Source organism: Engystomops pustulosus, chromosome 5, assembly GCF_040894005.1.
Source record: "Engystomops pustulosus chromosome 5, aEngPut4.maternal, whole genome shotgun sequence".
Lineage (NCBI taxonomy): Eukaryota > Metazoa > Chordata > Amphibia > Anura > Leptodactylidae > Engystomops > Engystomops pustulosus.
The window spans coordinates 34,059,055-34,079,260 of record NC_092415.1 but is presented as its reverse complement, the minus strand read 5'-3'; the positions used below and the strand labels follow the sequence as shown (position 1 = coordinate 34,079,260).

The 20,206-nt window shown below is 54.4% G+C and overlaps 14 non-coding genes and 1 pseudogene across 14 annotated transcripts; all 15 read left to right on the top strand.

Annotated features, from left to right (window-relative positions):
- The first annotated feature begins 457 nt into the window (after positions 1–457).
- Positions 458–576, top strand: LOC140134381 (5S ribosomal RNA). Its single transcript, XR_011856242.1, has one exon. It is a non-coding gene; the product is annotated as a 5S ribosomal RNA (ribosomal RNA).
- Positions 577–1,889: 1,313 nt separating this feature from the next.
- Positions 1,890–2,009, top strand: LOC140134393 (5S ribosomal RNA). Its single transcript, XR_011856254.1, has one exon. It is a non-coding gene; the product is annotated as a 5S ribosomal RNA (ribosomal RNA).
- A 684-nt stretch (positions 2,010–2,693) lies between these two features.
- On the top strand, positions 2,694–2,812 carry LOC140134369 (5S ribosomal RNA). The gene has a single exon (XR_011856231.1). It is a non-coding gene; the product is annotated as a 5S ribosomal RNA (ribosomal RNA).
- Positions 2,813–4,127: 1,315 nt separating this feature from the next.
- LOC140134391 (5S ribosomal RNA) lies at positions 4,128–4,247 on the top strand. Its single transcript, XR_011856252.1, has one exon. It is a non-coding gene; the product is annotated as a 5S ribosomal RNA (ribosomal RNA).
- Positions 4,248–4,931: 684 nt separating this feature from the next.
- On the top strand, positions 4,932–5,050 carry LOC140134358 (5S ribosomal RNA). Its single transcript, XR_011856220.1, has one exon. It is a non-coding gene; the product is annotated as a 5S ribosomal RNA (ribosomal RNA).
- A 1,313-nt stretch (positions 5,051–6,363) lies between these two features.
- LOC140134390 (5S ribosomal RNA) lies at positions 6,364–6,483 on the top strand. The gene has a single exon (XR_011856251.1). It is a non-coding gene; the product is annotated as a 5S ribosomal RNA (ribosomal RNA).
- Positions 6,484–7,167: 684 nt separating this feature from the next.
- LOC140134347 (5S ribosomal RNA) lies at positions 7,168–7,286 on the top strand. The gene has a single exon (XR_011856209.1). It is a non-coding gene; the product is annotated as a 5S ribosomal RNA (ribosomal RNA).
- Positions 7,287–8,599: 1,313 nt separating this feature from the next.
- Positions 8,600–8,719, top strand: LOC140134389 (5S ribosomal RNA). Its single transcript, XR_011856250.1, has one exon. It is a non-coding gene; the product is annotated as a 5S ribosomal RNA (ribosomal RNA).
- A 644-nt stretch (positions 8,720–9,363) lies between these two features.
- On the top strand, positions 9,364–9,482 carry LOC140134336 (5S ribosomal RNA). Its single transcript, XR_011856198.1, has one exon. It is a non-coding gene; the product is annotated as a 5S ribosomal RNA (ribosomal RNA).
- A 1,313-nt stretch (positions 9,483–10,795) lies between these two features.
- Positions 10,796–10,905, top strand: LOC140134469 (5S ribosomal RNA; annotated as a pseudogene).
- Positions 10,906–11,597: 692 nt separating this feature from the next.
- On the top strand, positions 11,598–11,716 carry LOC140134324 (5S ribosomal RNA). The gene has a single exon (XR_011856187.1). It is a non-coding gene; the product is annotated as a 5S ribosomal RNA (ribosomal RNA).
- A 1,313-nt stretch (positions 11,717–13,029) lies between these two features.
- Positions 13,030–13,149, top strand: LOC140134388 (5S ribosomal RNA). Its single transcript, XR_011856249.1, has one exon. It is a non-coding gene; the product is annotated as a 5S ribosomal RNA (ribosomal RNA).
- Positions 13,150–13,793: 644 nt separating this feature from the next.
- Positions 13,794–13,912, top strand: LOC140134528 (5S ribosomal RNA). Its single transcript, XR_011856352.1, has one exon. It is a non-coding gene; the product is annotated as a 5S ribosomal RNA (ribosomal RNA).
- Positions 13,913–15,225: 1,313 nt separating this feature from the next.
- On the top strand, positions 15,226–15,345 carry LOC140134387 (5S ribosomal RNA). Its single transcript, XR_011856248.1, has one exon. It is a non-coding gene; the product is annotated as a 5S ribosomal RNA (ribosomal RNA).
- A 684-nt stretch (positions 15,346–16,029) lies between these two features.
- Positions 16,030–16,148, top strand: LOC140134516 (5S ribosomal RNA). Its single transcript, XR_011856341.1, has one exon. It is a non-coding gene; the product is annotated as a 5S ribosomal RNA (ribosomal RNA).
- Positions 16,149–20,206: the final 4,058 nt, after the last annotated feature.

Sequence of the window (20,206 nt, the reverse complement as noted above, 5' to 3'; positions counted from 1 at the left end):
GGTGAGAGTTAATATGAGGCCGCAGCTGAAAGGCTCAGGCCTTGAGCAGGGGCTAGTGGGGAGGGCCAGCAGAAGTGAAGTGTGCCAAAGAAGCGGGTGTAACTAGCCCGCTGGAGGGGCTGAGCTGCCGACGGCCTGCGGGCTAGCCAGCCAGCCAGCCAGCTAGCCAGCTGTGGCCAAAAGGGATGTGGGGGCTGCTGGTAGAATGTTGCAAAAAGGCGGGCTTGAGCAGTAGCAGGCTGTGGCCACGGTGCCATGAAGCTAGAGGGGGCTGTGAGGCAAGCAAGTAGGCTGTGCTGGGTGGCTTTGCTGTGCTGCACAGAGCCAGGCCATGTAAAAGAAGAGAAGAAGAAGAAGAAGAAAAAAGAAAAAAAAAAAGGGCCAAGCTTGAGCCCAGTGGAAGAAGCAGCAGGCGTCAGGCTGCAGTACAAGAGCAGCAAGTGAGAGGCCTGTCTCTGCCTACGGCCACACCACCCTGAACACGCCCGATCTCGTCTGATCTCGGAAGCTAAGCAGGGTCGGGCCTGGTTAGTACTTGGATGGGAGACCGCCTGGGAATACCAGGTGCTGTAGGCTTTTGCTTTTCCTCCCTTCAACCAGCAGGGGTCACTGTCCTCTATGCCTATTTTACATTTACTTTGCACGCTTGCTTCTTTTCACTTGCTTTCTCTCTTGCACTCTTTAACCCTTGCAAAGCCCTAGCAGTCGCCTTGGCCCCCCCCTGTCACTTTTCAACTGCGGGGATACCTCAAGAGCAAGGCGCCCACCAGCGTTCTTGTTTATTCCTCTTACTTCTGCCCCAAATTTCAACCCCCAGCGTCTCCCATAGGGCTGGAGGCAAGGGGGGGCATTTGTCATCTAGCTTTGTGCAGCGCTGCGTAATGTGTAGGCGCTATATAAATAAAGAAGGATTCTTTTTATTATCAGACAGGCATCTTTGGCACTGTTTTAAGGGGGTCATTTAGTTTTGTCTTTTGTCTTTTTTTCCCTTGTATTTGTCAGCTTTTCGGGGGAAAAGGGGTAGATTTGCAGAAAACTTTGTGGCTGTTTTAGCCGCCTTGCAGAGTGACAAACACAGTGAGGCAAGCGTTGCCTTTGAAAAGGGTCAATTGCTAAATCCTGCTTTGCGCGGCCTGGCAGGAGGCGAGCGAATGCGACATTTGTGTCTCAGTGCTGTGCGGGGGGTTTGGCATGAAATGCTCCTTGCGGCTTTTTGCTGGCAAAAAGTGTCAAAAACCTGTGACGCCACCTTTGTTTTGCGCCGTTTTTCAAGCCAAAAAGTTGCGTAAACTGGGGGCTTAATCCCCAAGCCCCCATGGGCGCTAGACGGCTGTCCGATTTCCACAGCCAGCCAGTTATCCAGCCAGCCAGTTATCCAGCCAGCCGGCGGCGCCAGCCGCCCCAGCCCAGCCTGTTAGCAAGCCACGCGTCCCAGTACAGGGAAGCTGTGGGTGGTAAAAGCAGCTGCCAATGGCTGGCAACTATGTCACCTGTTTTGTCTCCATCCCAGGTGGCTGGAGCCTGCTGGTTGTGCTTTCCAAACAGCTTCCCCCCAAAAGCAGTTTTAGGCCATGGAGAAAGGCGGCTGGCCGCTCAGGTGGAGAGTTGCCACGGTGAGGGGGTTTGATTGCTCAACAACAGCTGTCATGACAGGGGCTACAGCCAGCCCTTGCAGTTGCACTTTGCCGGCGCGGAGGTATAGAAAGGCCAAAGTTTTGCCGCTGGCCAAAGAGGAGGAGCCCTTCCCCCACCCCCCATCCTGTTGTGTGTCCCTGGTGTACCCGAGGCACGGGAGCGGCTTGGCCCAGGGCCGTGCTAGGCCGGTGCTTTGGGGCAGCACGTTGTCAGAATGGCCGCCTTTTTGGGGAGGCAGGGAAGCATGAGGTAGCGTCTACCGGCCATACCACCCTGAATACGCCCGATCTCGTCCGATCTCGGAAGCAAAGCAGGGTCGGGCTCGGACAGTACTTGGATGGGAGACCTCCTGGGAAGCGCGGGTGCTGTAGACCGTTTGATTACTTTTTGTCCTCTACCTCCCTCCAAGGTCCACCCCCCTCCAGCGCGGAGCTGCCAGTCCCCGAATATATGTTGCCTTGACGCATCCCCGAGCAGGAAGAGGCTGGCCCACCAAGGCCTCTGAGACGCCCACCCACCCCCCACACCGTCACCACGGCCTCTAGCTGGGTGTTCCCGCTGCAAGGCCTTGGTTGGCCCCCTGCAGCCTGCCACCTGGAAAGGTGAGAGTTAATATGAGGCCGCAGCTGAAAGGCTCAGGCCTTGAGCAGGGGCTAGTGGGGAGGGCCAGCAGAAGTGAAGTGTGCCAAAGAAGCGGGTGTAACTAGCCCGCTGGAGGGGCTGAGCTGCCGACGGCCTGCGGGCTAGCCAGCCAGCCAGCCAGCTAGCCAGCTGTGGCCAAAAGGGATGTGGGGGCTGCTGGTAGAATGTTGCAAAAAGGCGGGCTTGAGCAGTAGCAGGCTGTGGCCACGGTGCCATGAAGCTAGAGGGGGCTGTGAGGCAAGCAAGTAGGCTGTGCTGGGTGGCTTTGCTGTGCTGCACAGAGCCAGGCCATGTAAAAGAAGAGAAGAAGAAGAAGAAGAAAAAAGAAAAAAAAAAAGGGCCAAGCTTGAGCCCAGTGGAAGAAGCAGTAGGCGTCAGGCTGCAGTACAAGAGCAGCAAGTGAGAGGCCTGTCTCTGCCTACGGCCACACCACCCTGAACACGCCCGATCTCGTCTGATCTCGGAAGCTAAGCAGGGTCGGGCCTGGTTAGTACTTGGATGGGAGACCGCCTGGGAATACCAGGTGCTGTAGGCTTTTGCTTTTCCTCCCTTCAACCAGCAGGGGTCACTGTCCTCTATGCCTATTTTACATTTACTTTGCACGCTTGCTTCTTTTCACTTGCTTTCTCTCTTGCACTCTTTAACCCTTGCAAAGCCCTAGCAGTCGCCTTGGCCCCCCCCCTGTCACTTTTCAACTGCGGGGATACCTCAAGAGCAAGGCGCCCACCAGCGTTCTTGTTTATTCCTCTTACTTCTGCCCCAAATTTCAACCCCCAGCGTCTCCCATAGGGCTGGAGGCAAGGGGGGGCATTTGTCATCTAGCTTTGTGCAGCGCTGCGTAATGTGTAGGCGCTATATAAATAAAGAAGGATTCTTTTTATTATCAGACAGGCATCTTTGGCACTGTTTTAAGGGGGTCATTTAGTTTTGTCTTTTGTCTTTTTTTCCCTTGTATTTGTCAGCTTTTCGGGGGAAAAGGGGTAGATTTGCAGAAAACTTTGTGGCTGTTTTAGCCGCCTTGCAGAGTGACAAACACAGTGAGGCAAGCGTTGCCTTTGAAAAGGGTCAATTGCTAAATCCTGCTTTGCGCGGCCTGGCAGGAGGCGAGCGAATGCGACATTTGTGTCTCAGTGCTGTGCGGGGGGTTTGGCATGAAATGCTCCTTGCGGCTTTTTGCTGGCAAAAAGTGTCAAAAACCTGTGACGCCACCTTTGTTTTGCGCCGTTTTTCAAGCCAAAAAGTTGCGTAAACTGGGGGCTTAATCCCCAAGCCCCCATGGGCGCTAGGCGGCTGTCCGATTTCCACAGCCAGCCAGTTATCCAGCCAGCCAGTTATCCAGCCAGCCGGCGGCGCCAGCCGCCCCAGCCCAGCCTGTTAGCAAGCCACGCGTCCCAGTACAGGGAAGCTGTGGGTGGTAAAAGCAGCTGCCAATGGCTGGCAACTATGTCACCTGTTTTGTCTCCATCCCAGGTGGCTGGAGCCTGCTGGTTGTGCTTTCCAAACAGCTTCCACCCAAAAGCAGATTTTAGGCCATGGAGAAAGGCGGCTGGCCGCTCAGGTGGAGAGTTGCCACGGTGAGGGGGTTTGATTGCTCAACAACAGCTGTCATGACAGGGGCTACAGCCAGCCCTTGCAGTTGCACTTTGCCGGCGCGGAGGTATAGAAAGGCCAAAGTTTTGCCGCTGGCCAAAGAGGAGGAGCCCTTCCCCCACCCCCCATCCTGTTGTGTGTCCCTGGTGTACCCGAGGCACGGGAGCGGCTTGGCCCAGGGCCGTGCTAGGCCGGTGCTTTGGGGCAGCATGTTGTCAGAATGGCCGCCTTTTTGGGGAGGCAGGGAAGCATGAGGTAGCGTCTACCGGCCATACCACCCTGAATACGCCCGATCTCGTCCGATCTCGGAAGCAAAGCAGGGTCGGGCTCGGACAGTACTTGGATGGGAGACCTCCTGGGAAGCGCGGGTGCTGTAGACCGTTTGATTACTTTTTGTCCTCTACCTCCCTCCAAGGTCCACCCCCCTCCAGCGCGGAGCTGCCAGTCCCCGAATATATGTTGCCTTGACGCATCCCCGAGCAGGAAGAGGCTGGCCCACCAAGGCCTCTGAGACGCCCACCCACCCCCCACACCGTCACCACGGCCTCTAGCTGGGTGTTCCCGCTGCAAGGCCTTGGTTGGCCCCCTGCAGCCTGCCACCTGGAAAGGTGAGAGTTAATATGAGGCCGCAGCTGAAAGGCTCAGGCCTTGAGCAGGGGCTAGTGGGGAGGGCCAGCAGAAGTGAAGTGTGCCAAAGAAGCGGGTGTAACTAGCCCGCTGGAGGGGCTGAGCTGCCGACGGCCTGCGGGCTAGCCAGCCAGCCAGCCAGCTAGCCAGCTGTGGCCAAAAGGGATGTGGGGGCTGCTGGTAGAATGTTGCAAAAAGGCGGGCTTGAGCAGTAGCAGGCTGTGGCCACGGTGCCATGAAGCTAGAGGGGGCTGTGAGGCAAGCAAGTAGGCTGTGCTGGGTGGCTTTGCTGTGCTGCACAGAGCCAGGCCATGTAAAAGAAGAGAAGAAGAAGAAGAAGAAAAAAGAAAAAAAAAAAGGGCCAAGCTTGAGCCCAGTGGAAGAAGCAGCAGGCGTCAGGCTGCAGTACAAGAGCAGCAAGTGAGAGGCCTGTCTCTGCCTACGGCCACACCACCCTGAACACGCCCGATCTCGTCTGATCTCGGAAGCTAAGCAGGGTCGGGCCTGGTTAGTACTTGGATGGGAGACCGCCTGGGAATACCAGGTGCTGTAGGCTTTTGCTTTTCCTCCCTTCAACCAGCAGGGGTCACTGTCCTCTATGCCTATTTTACATTTACTTTGCACGCTTGCTTCTTTTCACTTGCTTTCTCTCTTGCACTCTTTAACCCTTGCAAAGCCCTAGCAGTCGCCTTGGCCCCCCCCTGTCACTTTTCAACTGCGGGGATACCTCAAGAGCAAGGCGCCCACCAGCGTTCTTGTTTATTCCTCTTACTTCTGCCCCAAATTTCAACCCCCAGCGTCTCCCATAGGGCTGGAGGCAAGGGGGTGCATTTGTCATCTAGCTTTGTGCAGCGCTGCGTAATGTGTAGGCGCTATATAAATAAAGAAGGATTCTTTTTATTATCAGACAGGCATCTTTGGCACTGTTTTAAGGGGGTCATTTAGTTTTGTCTTTTGTCTTTTTTTCCCTTGTATTTGTCAGCTTTTCGGGGGAAAAGGGGTAGATTTGCAGAAAACTTTGTGGCTGTTTTAGCCGCCTTGCAGAGTGACAAACACAGTGAGGCAAGCGTTGCCTTTGAAAAGGGTCAATTGCTAAATCCTGCTTTGCGCGGCCTGGCAGGAGGCGAGCGAATGCGACATTTGTGTCTCAGTGCTGTGCGGGGGGTTTGGCATGAAATGCTCCTTGCGGCTTTTTGCTGGCAAAAAGTGTCAAAAACCTGTGACGCCACCTTTGTTTTGCGCCGTTTTTCAAGCCAAAAAGTTGCGTAAACTGGGGGCTTAATCCCCAAGCCCCCATGGGCGCTAGACGGCTGTCCGATTTCCACAGCCAGCCAGTTATCCAGCCAGCCAGTTATCCAGCCAGCCGGCGGCGCCAGCCGCCCCAGCCCAGCCTGTTAGCAAGCCACGCGTCCCAGTACAGGGAAGCTGTGGGTGGTAAAAGCAGCTGCCAATGGCTGGCAACTATGTCACCTGTTTTGTCTCCATCCCAGGTGGCTGGAGCCTGCTGGTTGTGCTTTCCAAACAGCTTCCCCCCAAAAGCAGTTTTAGGCCATGGAGAAAGGCGGCTGGCCGCTCAGGTGGAGAGTTGCCACGGTGAGGGGGTTTGATTGCTCAACAACAGCTGTCATGACAGGGGCTACAGCCAGCCCTTGCAGTTGCACTTTGCCGGCGCGGAGGTATAGAAAGGCCAAAGTTTTGCCGCTGGCCAAAGAGGAGGAGCCCTTCCCCCACCCCCCATCCTGTTGTGTGTCCCTGGTGTACCCGAGGCACGGGAGCGGCTTGGCCCAGGGCCGTGCTAGGCCGGTGCTTTGGGGCAGCACGTTGTCAGAATGGCCGCCTTTTTGGGGAGGCAGGGAAGCATGAGGTAGCGTCTACCGGCCATACCACCCTGAATACGCCCGATCTCGTCCGATCTCGGAAGCAAAGCAGGGTCGGGCTCGGACAGTACTTGGATGGGAGACCTCCTGGGAAGCGCGGGTGCTGTAGACCGTTTGATTACTTTTTGTCCTCTACCTCCCTCCAAGGTCCACCCCCCTCCAGCGCGGAGCTGCCAGTCCCCGAATATATGTTGCCTTGACGCATCCCCGAGCAGGAAGAGGCTGGCCCACCAAGGCCTCTGAGACGCCCACCCACCCCCCACACCGTCACCACGGCCTCTAGCTGGGTGTTCCCGCTGCAAGGCCTTGGTTGGCCCCCTGCAGCCTGCCACCTGGAAAGGTGAGAGTTAATATGAGGCCGCAGCTGAAAGGCTCAGGCCTTGAGCAGGGGCTAGTGGGGAGGGCCAGCAGAAGTGAAGTGTGCCAAAGAAGCGGGTGTAACTAGCCCGCTGGAGGGGCTGAGCTGCCGACGGCCTGCGGGCTAGCCAGCCAGCCAGCCAGCTAGCCAGCTGTGGCCAAAAGGGATGTGGGGGCTGCTGGTAGAATGTTGCAAAAAGGCGGGCTTGAGCAGTAGCAGGCTGTGGCCACGGTGCCATGAAGCTAGAGGGGGCTGTGAGGCAAGCAAGTAGGCTGTGCTGGGTGGCTTTGCTGTGCTGCACAGAGCCAGGCCATGTAAAAGAAGAGAAGAAGAAGAAGAAGAAAAAAGAAAAAAAAAAAGGGCCAAGCTTGAGCCCAGTGGAAGAAGCAGTAGGCGTCAGGCTGCAGTACAAGAGCAGCAAGTGAGAGGCCTGTCTCTGCCTACGGCCACACCACCCTGAACACGCCCGATCTCGTCTGATCTCGGAAGCTAAGCAGGGTCGGGCCTGGTTAGTACTTGGATGGGAGACCGCCTGGGAATACCAGGTGCTGTAGGCTTTTGCTTTTCCTCCCTTCAACCAGCAGGGGTCACTGTCCTCTATGCCTATTTTACATTTACTTTGCACGCTTGCTTCTTTTCACTTGCTTTCTCTCTTGCACTCTTTAACCCTTGCAAAGCCCTAGCAGTCGCCTTGGCCCCCCCCTGTCACTTTTCAACTGCGGGGATACCTCAAGAGCAAGGCGCCCACCAGCGTTCTTGTTTATTCCTCTTACTTCTGCCCCAAATTTCAACCCCCAGCGTCTCCCATAGGGCTGGAGGCAAGGGGGGGCATTTGTCATCTAGCTTTGTGCAGCGCTGCGTAATGTGTAGGCGCTATATAAATAAAGAAGGATTCTTTTTATTATCAGACAGGCATCTTTGGCACTGTTTTAAGGGGGTCATTTAGTTTTGTCTTTTGTCTTTTTTTCCCTTGTATTTGTCAGCTTTTCGGGGGAAAAGGGGTAGATTTGCAGAAAACTTTGTGGCTGTTTTAGCCGCCTTGCAGAGTGACAAACACAGTGAGGCAAGCGTTGCCTTTGAAAAGGGTCAATTGCTAAATCCTGCTTTGCGCGGCCTGGCAGGAGGCGAGCGAATGCGACATTTGTGTCTCAGTGCTGTGCGGGGGGTTTGGCATGAAATGCTCCTTGCGGCTTTTTGCTGGCAAAAAGTGTCAAAAACCTGTGACGCCACCTTTGTTTTGCGCCGTTTTTCAAGCCAAAAAGTTGCGTAAACTGGGGGCTTAATCCCCAAGCCCCCATGGGCGCTAGGCGGCTGTCCGATTTCCACAGCCAGCCAGTTATCCAGCCAGCCAGTTATCCAGCCAGCCGGCGGCGCCAGCCGCCCCAGCCCAGCCTGTTAGCAAGCCACGCGTCCCAGTACAGGGAAGCTGTGGGTGGTAAAAGCAGCTGCCAATGGCTGGCAACTATGTCACCTGTTTTGTCTCCATCCCAGGTGGCTGGAGCCTGCTGGTTGTGCTTTCCAAACAGCTTCCCCCCAAAAGCAGTTTTAGGCCATGGAGAAAGGCGGCTGGCCGCTCAGGTGGAGAGTTGCCACGGTGAGGGGGTTTGATTGCTCAACAACAGCTGTCATGACAGGGGCTACAGCCAGCCCTTGCAGTTGCACTTTGCCGGCGCGGAGGTATAGAAAGGCCAAAGTTTTGCCGCTGGCCAAAGAGGAGGAGCCCTTCCCCCACCCCCCATCCTGTTGTGTGTCCCTGGTGTACCCGAGGCACGGGAGCGGCTTGGCCCAGGGCCGTGCTAGGCCGGTGCTTTGGGGCAGCACGTTGTCAGAATGGCCGCCTTTTTGGGGAGGCAGGGAAGCATGAGGTAGCGTCTACCGGCCATACCACCCTGAATACGCCCGATCTCGTCCGATCTCGGAAGCAAAGCAGGGTCGGGCTCGGACAGTACTTGGATGGGAGACCTCCTGGGAAGCGCGGGTGCTGTAGACCGTTTGATTACTTTTTGTCCTCTACCTCCCTCCAAGGTCCACCCCCCTCCAGCGCGGAGCTGCCAGTCCCCGAATATATGTTGCCTTGACGCATCCCCGAGCAGGAAGAGGCTGGCCCACCAAGGCCTCTAGCTGGGTGTTCCCGCTGCAAGGCCTTGGTTGGCCCCCTGCAGCCTGCCACCTGGAAAGGTGAGAGTTAATATGAGGCCGCAGCTGAAAGGCTCAGGCCTTGAGCAGGGGCTAGTGGGGAGGGCCAGCAGAAGTGAAGTGTGCCAAAGAAGCGGGTGTAACTAGCCCGCTGGAGGGGCTGAGCTGCCGACGGCCTGCGGGCTAGCCAGCCAGCCAGCCAGCTAGCCAGCTGTGGCCAAAAGGGATGTGGGGGCTGCTGGTAGAATGTTGCAAAAAGGCGGGCTTGAGCAGTAGCAGGCTGTGGCCACGGTGCCATGAAGCTAGAGGGGGCTGTGAGGCAAGCAAGTAGGCTGTGCTGGGTGGCTTTGCTGTGCTGCACAGAGCCAGGCCATGTAAAAGAAGAGAAGAAGAAGAAGAAGAAAAAAGAAAAAAAAAAAGGGCCAAGCTTGAGCCCAGTGGAAGAAGCAGTAGGCGTCAGGCTGCAGTACAAGAGCAGCAAGTGAGAGGCCTGTCTCTGCCTACGGCCACACCACCCTGAACACGCCCGATCTCGTCTGATCTCGGAAGCTAAGCAGGGTCGGGCCTGGTTAGTACTTGGATGGGAGACCGCCTGGGAATACCAGGTGCTGTAGGCTTTTGCTTTTCCTCCCTTCAACCAGCAGGGGTCACTGTCCTCTATGCCTATTTTACATTTACTTTGCACGCTTGCTTCTTTTCACTTGCTTTCTCTCTTGCACTCTTTAACCCTTGCAAAGCCCTAGCAGTCGCCTTGGCCCCCCCCTGTCACTTTTCAACTGCGGGGATACCTCAAGAGCAAGGCGCCCACCAGCGTTCTTGTTTATTCCTCTTACTTCTGCCCCAAATTTCAACCCCCAGCGTCTCCCATAGGGCTGGAGGCAAGGGGGGGCATTTGTCATCTAGCTTTGTGCAGCGCTGCGTAATGTGTAGGCGCTATATAAATAAAGAAGGATTCTTTTTATTATCAGACAGGCATCTTTGGCACTGTTTTAAGGGGGTCATTTAGTTTTGTCTTTTGTCTTTTTTTCCCTTGTATTTGTCAGCTTTTCGGGGGAAAAGGGGTAGATTTGCAGAAAACTTTGTGGCTGTTTTAGCCGCCTTGCAGAGTGACAAACACAGTGAGGCAAGCGTTGCCTTTGAAAAGGGTCAATTGCTAAATCCTGCTTTGCGCGGCCTGGCAGGAGGCGAGCGAATGCGACATTTGTGTCTCAGTGCTGTGCGGGGGGTTTGGCATGAAATGCTCCTTGCGGCTTTTTGCTGGCAAAAAGTGTCAAAAACCTGTGACGCCACCTTTGTTTTGCGCCGTTTTTCAAGCCAAAAAGTTGCGTAAACTGGGGGCTTAATCCCCAAGCCCCCATGGGCGCTAGACGGCTGTCCGATTTCCACAGCCAGCCAGTTATCCAGCCAGCCAGTTATCCAGCCAGCCGGCGGCGCCAGCCGCCCCAGCCCAGCCTGTTAGCAAGCCACGCGTCCCAGTACAGGGAAGCTGTGGGTGGTAAAAGCAGCTGCCAATGGCTGGCAACTATGTCACCTGTTTTGTCTCCATCCCAGGTGGCTGGAGCCTGCTGGTTGTGCTTTCCAAACAGCTTCCCCCCAAAAGCAGTTTTAGGCCATGGAGAAAGGCGGCTGGCCGCTCAGGTGGAGAGTTGCCACGGTGAGGGGGTTTGATTGCTCAACAACAGCTGTCATGACAGGGGCTACAGCCAGCCCTTGCAGTTGCACTTTGCCGGCGCGGAGGTATAGAAAGGCCAAAGTTTTGCCGCTGGCCAAAGAGGAGGAGCCCTTCCCCCACCCCCCATCCTGTTGTGTGTCCCTGGTGTACCCGAGGCACGGGAGCGGCTTGGCCCAGGGCCGTGCTAGGCCGGTGCTTTGGGGCAGCACGTTGTCAGAATGGCCGCCTTTTTGGGGAGGCAGGGAAGCATGAGGTAGCGTCTACCGGCCATACCACCCTGAATACGTCCGATCTCGGAAGCAAAGCAGGGTCGGGCTCGGACAGTACTTGGATGGGAGACCTCCTGGGAAGCGCGGGTGCTGTAGACCGTTTGATTACTTTTTGTCCTCTACCTCCCTCCAAGGTCCACCCCCCTCCAGCGCGGAGCTGCCAGTCCCCGAATATATGTTGCCTTGACGCATCCCCGAGCAGGAAGAGGCTGGCCCACCAAGGCCTCTGAGACGCCCACCCACCCCCCACACCGTCACCACGGCCTCTAGCTGGGTGTTCCCGCTGCAAGGCCTTGGTTGGCCCCCTGCAGCCTGCCACCTGGAAAGGTGAGAGTTAATATGAGGCCGCAGCTGAAAGGCTCAGGCCTTGAGCAGGGGCTAGTGGGGAGGGCCAGCAGAAGTGAAGTGTGCCAAAGAAGCGGGTGTAACTAGCCCGCTGGAGGGGCTGAGCTGCCGACGGCCTGCGGGCTAGCCAGCCAGCCAGCCAGCCAGCCAGCTAGCCAGCTGTGGCCAAAAGGGATGTGGGGGCTGCTGGTAGAATGTTGCAAAAAGGCGGGCTTGAGCAGTAGCAGGCTGTGGCCACGGTGCCATGAAGCTAGAGGGGGCTGTGAGGCAAGCAAGTAGGCTGTGCTGGGTGGCTTTGCTGTGCTGCACAGAGCCAGGCCATGTAAAAGAAGAGAAGAAGAAGAAGAAGAAAAAAGAAAAAAAAAAAGGGCCAAGCTTGAGCCCAGTGGAAGAAGCAGTAGGCGTCAGGCTGCAGTACAAGAGCAGCAAGTGAGAGGCCTGTCTCTGCCTACGGCCACACCACCCTGAACACGCCCGATCTCGTCTGATCTCGGAAGCTAAGCAGGGTCGGGCCTGGTTAGTACTTGGATGGGAGACCGCCTGGGAATACCAGGTGCTGTAGGCTTTTGCTTTTCCTCCCTTCAACCAGCAGGGGTCACTGTCCTCTATGCCTATTTTACATTTACTTTGCACGCTTGCTTCTTTTCACTTGCTTTCTCTCTTGCACTCTTTAACCCTTGCAAAGCCCTAGCAGTCGCCTTGGCCCCCCCCTGTCACTTTTCAACTGCGGGGATACCTCAAGAGCAAGGCGCCCACCAGCGTTCTTGTTTATTCCTCTTACTTCTGCCCCAAATTTCAACCCCCAGCGTCTCCCATAGGGCTGGAGGCAAGGGGGGGCATTTGTCATCTAGCTTTGTGCAGCGCTGCGTAATGTGTAGGCGCTATATAAATAAAGAAGGATTCTTTTTATTATCAGACAGGCATCTTTGGCACTGTTTTAAGGGGGTCATTTAGTTTTGTCTTTTGTCTTTTTTTCCCTTGTATTTGTCAGCTTTTCGGGGGAAAAGGGGTAGATTTGCAGAAAACTTTGTGGCTGTTTTAGCCGCCTTGCAGAGTGACAAACACAGTGAGGCAAGCGTTGCCTTTGAAAAGGGTCAATTGCTAAATCCTGCTTTGCGCGGCCTGGCAGGAGGCGAGCGAATGCGACATTTGTGTCTCAGTGCTGTGCGGGGGGTTTGGCATGAAATGCTCCTTGCGGCTTTTTGCTGGCAAAAAGTGTCAAAAACCTGTGACGCCACCTTTGTTTTGCGCCGTTTTTCAAGCCAAAAAGTTGCGTAAACTGGGGGCTTAATCCCCAAGCCCCCATGGGCGCTAGGCGGCTGTCCGATTTCCACAGCCAGCCAGTTATCCAGCCAGCCAGTTATCCAGCCAGCCGGCGGCGCCAGCCGCCCCAGCCCAGCCTGTTAGCAAGCCACGCGTCCCAGTACAGGGAAGCTGTGGGTGGTAAAAGCAGCTGCCAATGGCTGGCAACTATGTCACCTGTTTTGTCTCCATCCCAGGTGGCTGGAGCCTGCTGGTTGTGCTTTCCAAACAGCTTCCCCCCAAAAGCAGTTTTAGGCCATGGAGAAAGGCGGCTGGCCGCTCAGGTGGAGAGTTGCCACGGTGAGGGGGTTTGATTGCTCAACAACAGCTGTCATGACAGGGGCTACAGCCAGCCCTTGCAGTTGCACTTTGCCGGCGCGGAGGTATAGAAAGGCCAAAGTTTTGCCGCTGGCCAAAGAGGAGGAGCCCTTCCCCCACCCCCCATCCTGTTGTGTGTCCCTGGTGTACCCGAGGCTCGGGAGCGGCTTGGCCCAGGGCCGTGCTAGGCCGGTGCTTTGGGGCAGCACGTTGTCAGAATGGCCGCCTTTTTGGGGAGGCAGGGAAGCATGAGGTAGCGTCTACCGGCCATACCACCCTGAATACGCCCGATCTCGTCCGATCTCGGAAGCAAAGCAGGGTCGGGCTCGGACAGTACTTGGATGGGAGACCTCCTGGGAAGCGCGGGTGCTGTAGACCGTTTGATTACTTTTTGTCCTCTACCTCCCTCCAAGGTCCACCCCCCTCCAGCGCGGAGCTGCCAGTCCCCGAATATATGTTGCCTTGACGCATCCCCGAGCAGGAAGAGGCTGGCCCACCAAGGCCTCTAGCTGGGTGTTCCCGCTGCAAGGCCTTGGTTGGCCCCCTGCAGCCTGCCACCTGGAAAGGTGAGAGTTAATATGAGGCCGCAGCTGAAAGGCTCAGGCCTTGAGCAGGGGCTAGTGGGGAGGGCCAGCAGAAGTGAAGTGTGCCAAAGAAGCGGGTGTAACTAGCCCGCTGGAGGGGCTGAGCTGCCGACGGCCTGCGGGCTAGCCAGCCAGCCAGCCAGCTAGCCAGCTGTGGCCAAAAGGGATGTGGGGGCTGCTGGTAGAATGTTGCAAAAAGGCGGGCTTGAGCAGTAGCAGGCTGTGGCCACGGTGCCATGAAGCTAGAGGGGGCTGTGAGGCAAGCAAGTAGGCTGTGCTGGGTGGCTTTGCTGTGCTGCACAGAGCCAGGCCATGTAAAAGAAGAGAAGAAGAAGAAGAAGAAAAAAGAAAAAAAAAAAGGGCCAAGCTTGAGCCCAGTGGAAGAAGCAGTAGGCGTCAGGCTGCAGTACAAGAGCAGCAAGTGAGAGGCCTGTCTCTGCCTACGGCCACACCACCCTGAACACGCCCGATCTCGTCTGATCTCGGAAGCTAAGCAGGGTCGGGCCTGGTTAGTACTTGGATGGGAGACCGCCTGGGAATACCAGGTGCTGTAGGCTTTTGCTTTTCCTCCCTTCAACCAGCAGGGGTCACTGTCCTCTATGCCTATTTTACATTTACTTTGCACGCTTGCTTCTTTTCACTTGCTTTCTCTCTTGCACTCTTTAACCCTTGCAAAGCCCTAGCAGTCGCCTTGGCCCCCCCCTGTCACTTTTCAACTGCGGGGATACCTCAAGAGCAAGGCGCCCACCAGCGTTCTTGTTTATTCCTCTTACTTCTGCCCCAAATTTCAACCCCCAGCGTCTCCCATAGGGCTGGAGGCAAGGGGGGGCATTTGTCATCTAGCTTTGTGCAGCGCTGCGTAATGTGTAGGCGCTATATAAATAAAGAAGGATTCTTTTTATTATCAGACAGGCATCTTTGGCACTGTTTTAAGGGGGTCATTTAGTTTTGTCTTTTGTCTTTTTTTCCCTTGTATTTGTCAGCTTTTCGGGGGAAAAGGGGTAGATTTGCAGAAAACTTTGTGGCTGTTTTAGCCGCCTTGCAGAGTGACAAACACAGTGAGGCAAGCGTTGCCTTTGAAAAGGGTCAATTGCTAAATCCTGCTTTGCGCGGCCTGGCAGGAGGCGAGCGAATGCGACATTTGTGTCTCAGTGCTGTGCGGGGGGTTTGGCATGAAATGCTCCTTGCGGCTTTTTGCTGGCAAAAAGTGTCAAAAACCTGTGACGCCACCTTTGTTTTGCGCCGTTTTTCAAGCCAAAAAGTTGCGTAAACTGGGGGCTTAATCCCCAAGCCCCCATGGGCGCTAGGCGGCTGTCCGATTTCCACAGCCAGCCAGTTATCCAGCCAGCCAGTTATCCAGCCAGCCGGCGGCGCCAGCCGCCCCAGCCCAGCCTGTTAGCAAGCCACGCGTCCCAGTACAGGGAAGCTGTGGGTGGTAAAAGCAGCTGCCAATGGCTGGCAACTATGTCACCTGTTTTGTCTCCATCCCAGGTGGCTGGAGCCTGCTGGTTGTGCTTTCCAAACAGCTTCCCCCCAAAAGCAGTTTTAGGCCATGGAGAAAGGCGGCTGGCCGCTCAGGTGGAGAGTTGCCACGGTGAGGGGGTTTGATTGCTCAACAACAGCTGTCATGACAGGGGCTACAGCCAGCCCTTGCAGTTGCACTTTGCCGGCGCGGAGGTATAGAAAGGCCAAAGTTTTGCCGCTGGCCAAAGAGGAGGAGCCCTTCCCCCACCCCCCATCCTGTTGTGTGTCCCTGGTGTACCCGAGGCACGGGAGCGGCTTGGCCCAGGGCCGTGCTAGGCCGGTGCTTTGGGGCAGCACGTTGTCAGAATGGCCGCCTTTTTGGGGAGGCAGGGAAGCATGAGGTAGCGTCTACCGGCCATACCACCCTGAATACGCCCGATCTCGTCCGATCTCGGAAGCAAAGCAGGGTCGGGCTCGGACAGTACTTGGATGGGAGACCTCCTGGGAAGCGCGGGTGCTGTAGACCGTTTGATTACTTTTTGTCCTCTACCTCCCTCCAAGGTCCACCCCCCTCCAGCGCGGAGCTGCCAGTCCCCGAATATATGTTGCCTTGACGCATCCCCGAGCAGGAAGAGGCTGGCCCACCAAGGCCTCTGAGACGCCCACCCACCCCCCACACCGTCACCACGGCCTCTAGCTGGGTGTTCCCGCTGCAAGGCCTTGGTTGGCCCCCTGCAGCCTGCCACCTGGAAAGGTGAGAGTTAATATGAGGCCGCAGCTGAAAGGCTCAGGCCTTGAGCAGGGGCTAGTGGGGAGGGCCAGCAGAAGTGAAGTGTGCCAAAGAAGCGGGTGTAACTAGCCCGCTGGAGGGGCTGAGCTGCCGACGGCCTGCGGGCTAGCCAGCCAGCCAGCCAGCTAGCCAGCTGTGGCCAAAAGGGATGTGGGGGCTGCTGGTAGAATGTTGCAAAAAGGCGGGCTTGAGCAGTAGCAGGCTGTGGCCACGGTGCCATGAAGCTAGAGGGGGCTGTGAGGCAAGCAAGTAGGCTGTGCTGGGTGGCTTTGCTGTGCTGCACAGAGCCAGGCCATGTAAAAGAAGAGAAGAAGAAGAAGAAGAAAAAAGAAAAAAAAAAAGGGCCAAGCTTGAGCCCAGTGGAAGAAGCAGCAGGCGTCAGGCTGCAGTACAAGAGCAGCAAGTGAGAGGCCTGTCTCTGCCTACGGCCACACCACCCTGAACACGCCCGATCTCGTCTGATCTCGGAAGCTAAGCAGGGTCGGGCCTGGTTAGTACTTGGATGGGAGACCGCCTGGGAATACCAGGTGCTGTAGGCTTTTGCTTTTCCTCCCTTCAACCAGCAGGGGTCACTGTCCTCTATGCCTATTTTACATTTACTTTGCACGCTTGCTTCTTTTCACTTGCTTTCTCTCTTGCACTCTTTAACCCTTGCAAAGCCCTAGCAGTCGCCTTGGCCCCCCCCTGTCACTTTTCAACTGCGGGGATACCTCAAGAGCAAGGCGCCCACCAGCGTTCTTGTTTATTCCTCTTACTTCTGCCCCAAATTTCAACCCCCAGCGTCTCCCATAGGGCTGGAGGCAAGGGGGGGCATTTGTCATCTAGCTTTGTGCAGCGCTGCGTAATGTGTAGGCGCTATATAAATAAAGAAGGATTCTTTTTATTATCAGACAGGCATCTTTGGCACTGTTTTAAGGGGGTCATTTAGTTTTGTCTTTTGTCTTTTTTTCCCTTGTATTTGTCAGCTTTTCGGGGGAAAAGGGGTAGATTTGCAGAAAACTTTGTGGCTGTTTTAGCCGCCTTGCAGAGTGACAAACACAGTGAGGCAAGCGTTGCCTTTGAAAAGGGTCAATTGCTAAATCCTGCTTTGCGCGGCCTGGCAGGAGGCGAGCGAATGCGACATTTGTGTCTCAGTGCTGTGCGGGGGGTTTGGCATGAAATGCTCCTTGCGGCTTTTTGCTGGCAAAAAGTGTCAAAAACCTGTGACGCCACCTTTGTTTTGCGCCGTTTTTCAAGCCAAAAAGTTGCGTAAACTGGGGGCTTAATCCCCAAGCCCCCATGGGCGCTAGGCGGCTGTCCGATTTCCACAGCCAGCCAGTTATCCAGCCAGCCAGTTATCCAGCCAGCCGCCCCAGCCCAGCCTGTTAGCAAGCCACGCGTCCCAGTACAGGGAAGCTGTGGGTGGTAAAAGCAGCTGCCAATGGCTGGCAACTATGTCACCTGTTTTGTCTCCATCCCAGGTGGCTGGAGCCTGCTGGTTGTGCTTTCCAAACAGCTTCCCCCCAAAAGCAGTTTTTAGGCCATGGAGAAAGGCGGCGGCCACCGCTGGTGTTTTGCGTTAATTAGAAACGCTGATGCGATTGGCTCGCAACCCACCCCTGTGGGTGCGGCTTTGTTTGCGTTTGCAAACGCAGACAAAATGGCACGTGTGCCACTACCCTAAAGATGTTTTCCACACAACATGAATAATGATCATAGAAAAACAATATTTATTGAAATTACCTTAGTACACATTAAAAATACCTTTGATGGGAAACAACGTTTAGGTGAAATTTCCCTGGCAAAATACATCTGACGATCAGTAAAGGTTTGACAGCTGAAAAGTGTGTCGAGGCTGGTGTGCGGTGTGTTTTATGGGTAAGGGGGGTTTTGTTTTGACACCATTTAGGCAATGATGTTGATTTTTTTTCATATACATCTTGCAGGATAATATCACGTAATGACCTAATGATATACATGTACCGAGTTTTTCAGCACAAAAAATGTGCTGAAAAACGTCCCCTCGGCTTATACACGAGTCACAAAATAAGTAAAAAATACTTTAAAAATAATAAACTCATATACTCACCCTCCGGTGGACCCGATGTGCAGCGCTGCTCCCCCGATGTCCGCGCAGGTCCTTTTCTGGCCCGTCCACCGTCCTCTGTACATCGCGCTGGGCGCCGCCATTGCTCTCTACCGGGCTGACGTCATACTAGGCGCCGCTGGCAGGCTGGGGTGGCTGTATACTACAGGGGGCAAGTTGTATACTATAGGGGGCTGGCTATATACTGGGGGGGTCTGTGACCAATCCATTTCCCAGCCTCGGCTTATACTCGAGTCAATAGGTTTTCCAAGTTTTTGGTGGTAAAATTAGGGGTCTCGGCTTATACTTGGGTCGGCTTATACTCGAGTATATACGGTAATTACAATTCTATATTTGCCCTCACTGTAACTGTATTATGTCAGGTTAATTTCATCTGGACATTGTTTTCTACCAGAGATATTTTTAATGTGTACTAAGGTTATTTCAGTAAATATTGTTTTTTCTATGATCATTATTCATGTTGTGTGGAATAAATCTTTTTTTGGTTCAGTTTTTGACATAGATTTCATAATATTTATCCGGTTTTGGACCATAGCATCAAGAGCAGATTCTATTTTCATTTTTTGGTGTTATTGATCTCTAGCTCCTATAGAGATTACTATTATATCACCAAAGTAGCCAATACAGTCACAGTGTCCCCGCAGTAGCCAGTACAGTCACAGTGTCCCACGTAGTAGCCAGTACAGTCACAGTGTCCCCGCAGTAGCCAATACAGTCACAGTGTCCCCGCAGTAGCCAGTACAGTCACAGTGTCCCACGTAGTAGCCAGTACAGTCACAGTGTCCCCGCAGTAGCCAGTACAGTCACAGTGTCCCCGTAGTAGCCAGTACAGTCACAGTGTCCCCGCACTAGCCAGTACAGTCACAGTGTCCCCGTAGTAGCCAGTACAGTCACAGTGTCCCCGCAGTAGCCAGTACAGTCACAGTGTCCCCGCAGTAGCCAGTACAGTCACAGTGTCCCCGCAGTAGCCAGTACAGTCACAGTGTCCCCGCAGTAGCCAGTACAGTCACAGTGTCCCCGTAGTAGCCAGTACAGTCACAGTGTCCCTGCAGTAGACAATATAGTCACAAAGTCCCCTTAGTAGCCAATGTAATCACATTGCCCCCACAGAGGTCTATATTTGTACAGTGCACCAGAGTTTGTAATGCAGTGCTCCATTGTAGCCCATAGTTACACTGCCCTCAGTAGCCAATAGTCACAGAGACTCATGGTTTCCAAAAAAAAAAGTAAATACCTTTTTGCTGATGTCTTTATCTTCAGCAATGAGACACAATGGAGCCATTGTGTCTACCTGTCCAGGGTCACACACATAACAGGAAAAAGGCCACAAGACATTAATAAATCTGAGCCCAAAATGTCTGTGAAGAATCTTTAGGGCTCATTCACACGATCCGTTGCGTCACGTTTTTTTATGTGTTTTTGACGCATTCCAAAGGCTTCAGCCTTGATCACAATGTTGAAGTAACATTGCGTTTCAGCAAATGCAATGTTACTTCAACATGTGATCAAGGTTAAAGCCTTTGGAATGCGTCTAAAACGCATAAAAAAACGGATGCACCCTGAGAAATGAAATGCACTATGAATACTGAACCATAGTCATCACCTTCATAACAAAACTCAAAGTAGTGCCAGCCCAGTTTGCTCTGGGGGTCTCCAGTATTATACATCTTCTCTGAGGGGTCTGCATATTTATATAGGTTTCCTCTGGGGGGTCGCCAGTATTATACATCTTCTCTGAGGGGTCTGCATATTTATATAGGTTTCCTCTGGGGGGTCTCCAGTATTATACATCTTCTCTGAGGGGTCTGCATATTTATATAGGTTTCCTCTGGGGGGTCTCCAGTATTATACATCTTCTCTGAGGGGTCTGCATATTTATGTAGGTTTCCTCTGGGGGTCTCCAGTATTATAAGGCTGCAATGGGGTCAGGTCTCCTCTATTATACAGCGGTTATATGTTGGTCTCCAGTTTTATAAATCTGCTGTGAGGGTCTCCAGTATAACAGGTCTGTCATGGGGTCTCCAGTATTAAAGTAACGCAAAACACCGACGGCTCCTTCCCGATCGCAGGCGTTTCCATAGAAACACTGATGCGATCGGTCCATGGCCCGACCCAGTGGGTGCGGTTTTGTCTGCGTTTGCAAACGCAGCCAAAAACGCAACGTGGGACAGGATAAAGGATAGCAATCTGGTGAGTGACTACTGGATCCATACCGAACAGGAAACGAAAACCTGCGCTGTTCACGAGAATGTGCGATAGGACTCATTCTTGATATGACATGATGAACGGACCAGATGTTTGCGTTTGGGTTCGGCCGCACGACACGTTTAATGCCCGAACAGCCAATTCCAGAAATTATCTGGCCAATCATAGCCAAGTCTAGTAGCTAGGGGTGTCAATTTACTGGTTTGGCTGTTCTGTCGCCCAAAATGTTCGGGTCGTCTAGCCTAAACACTGGGTCCACTCATATAGGGTCCCCGATTCTTCTTGATCAGTGGGGATCCCAGCAGT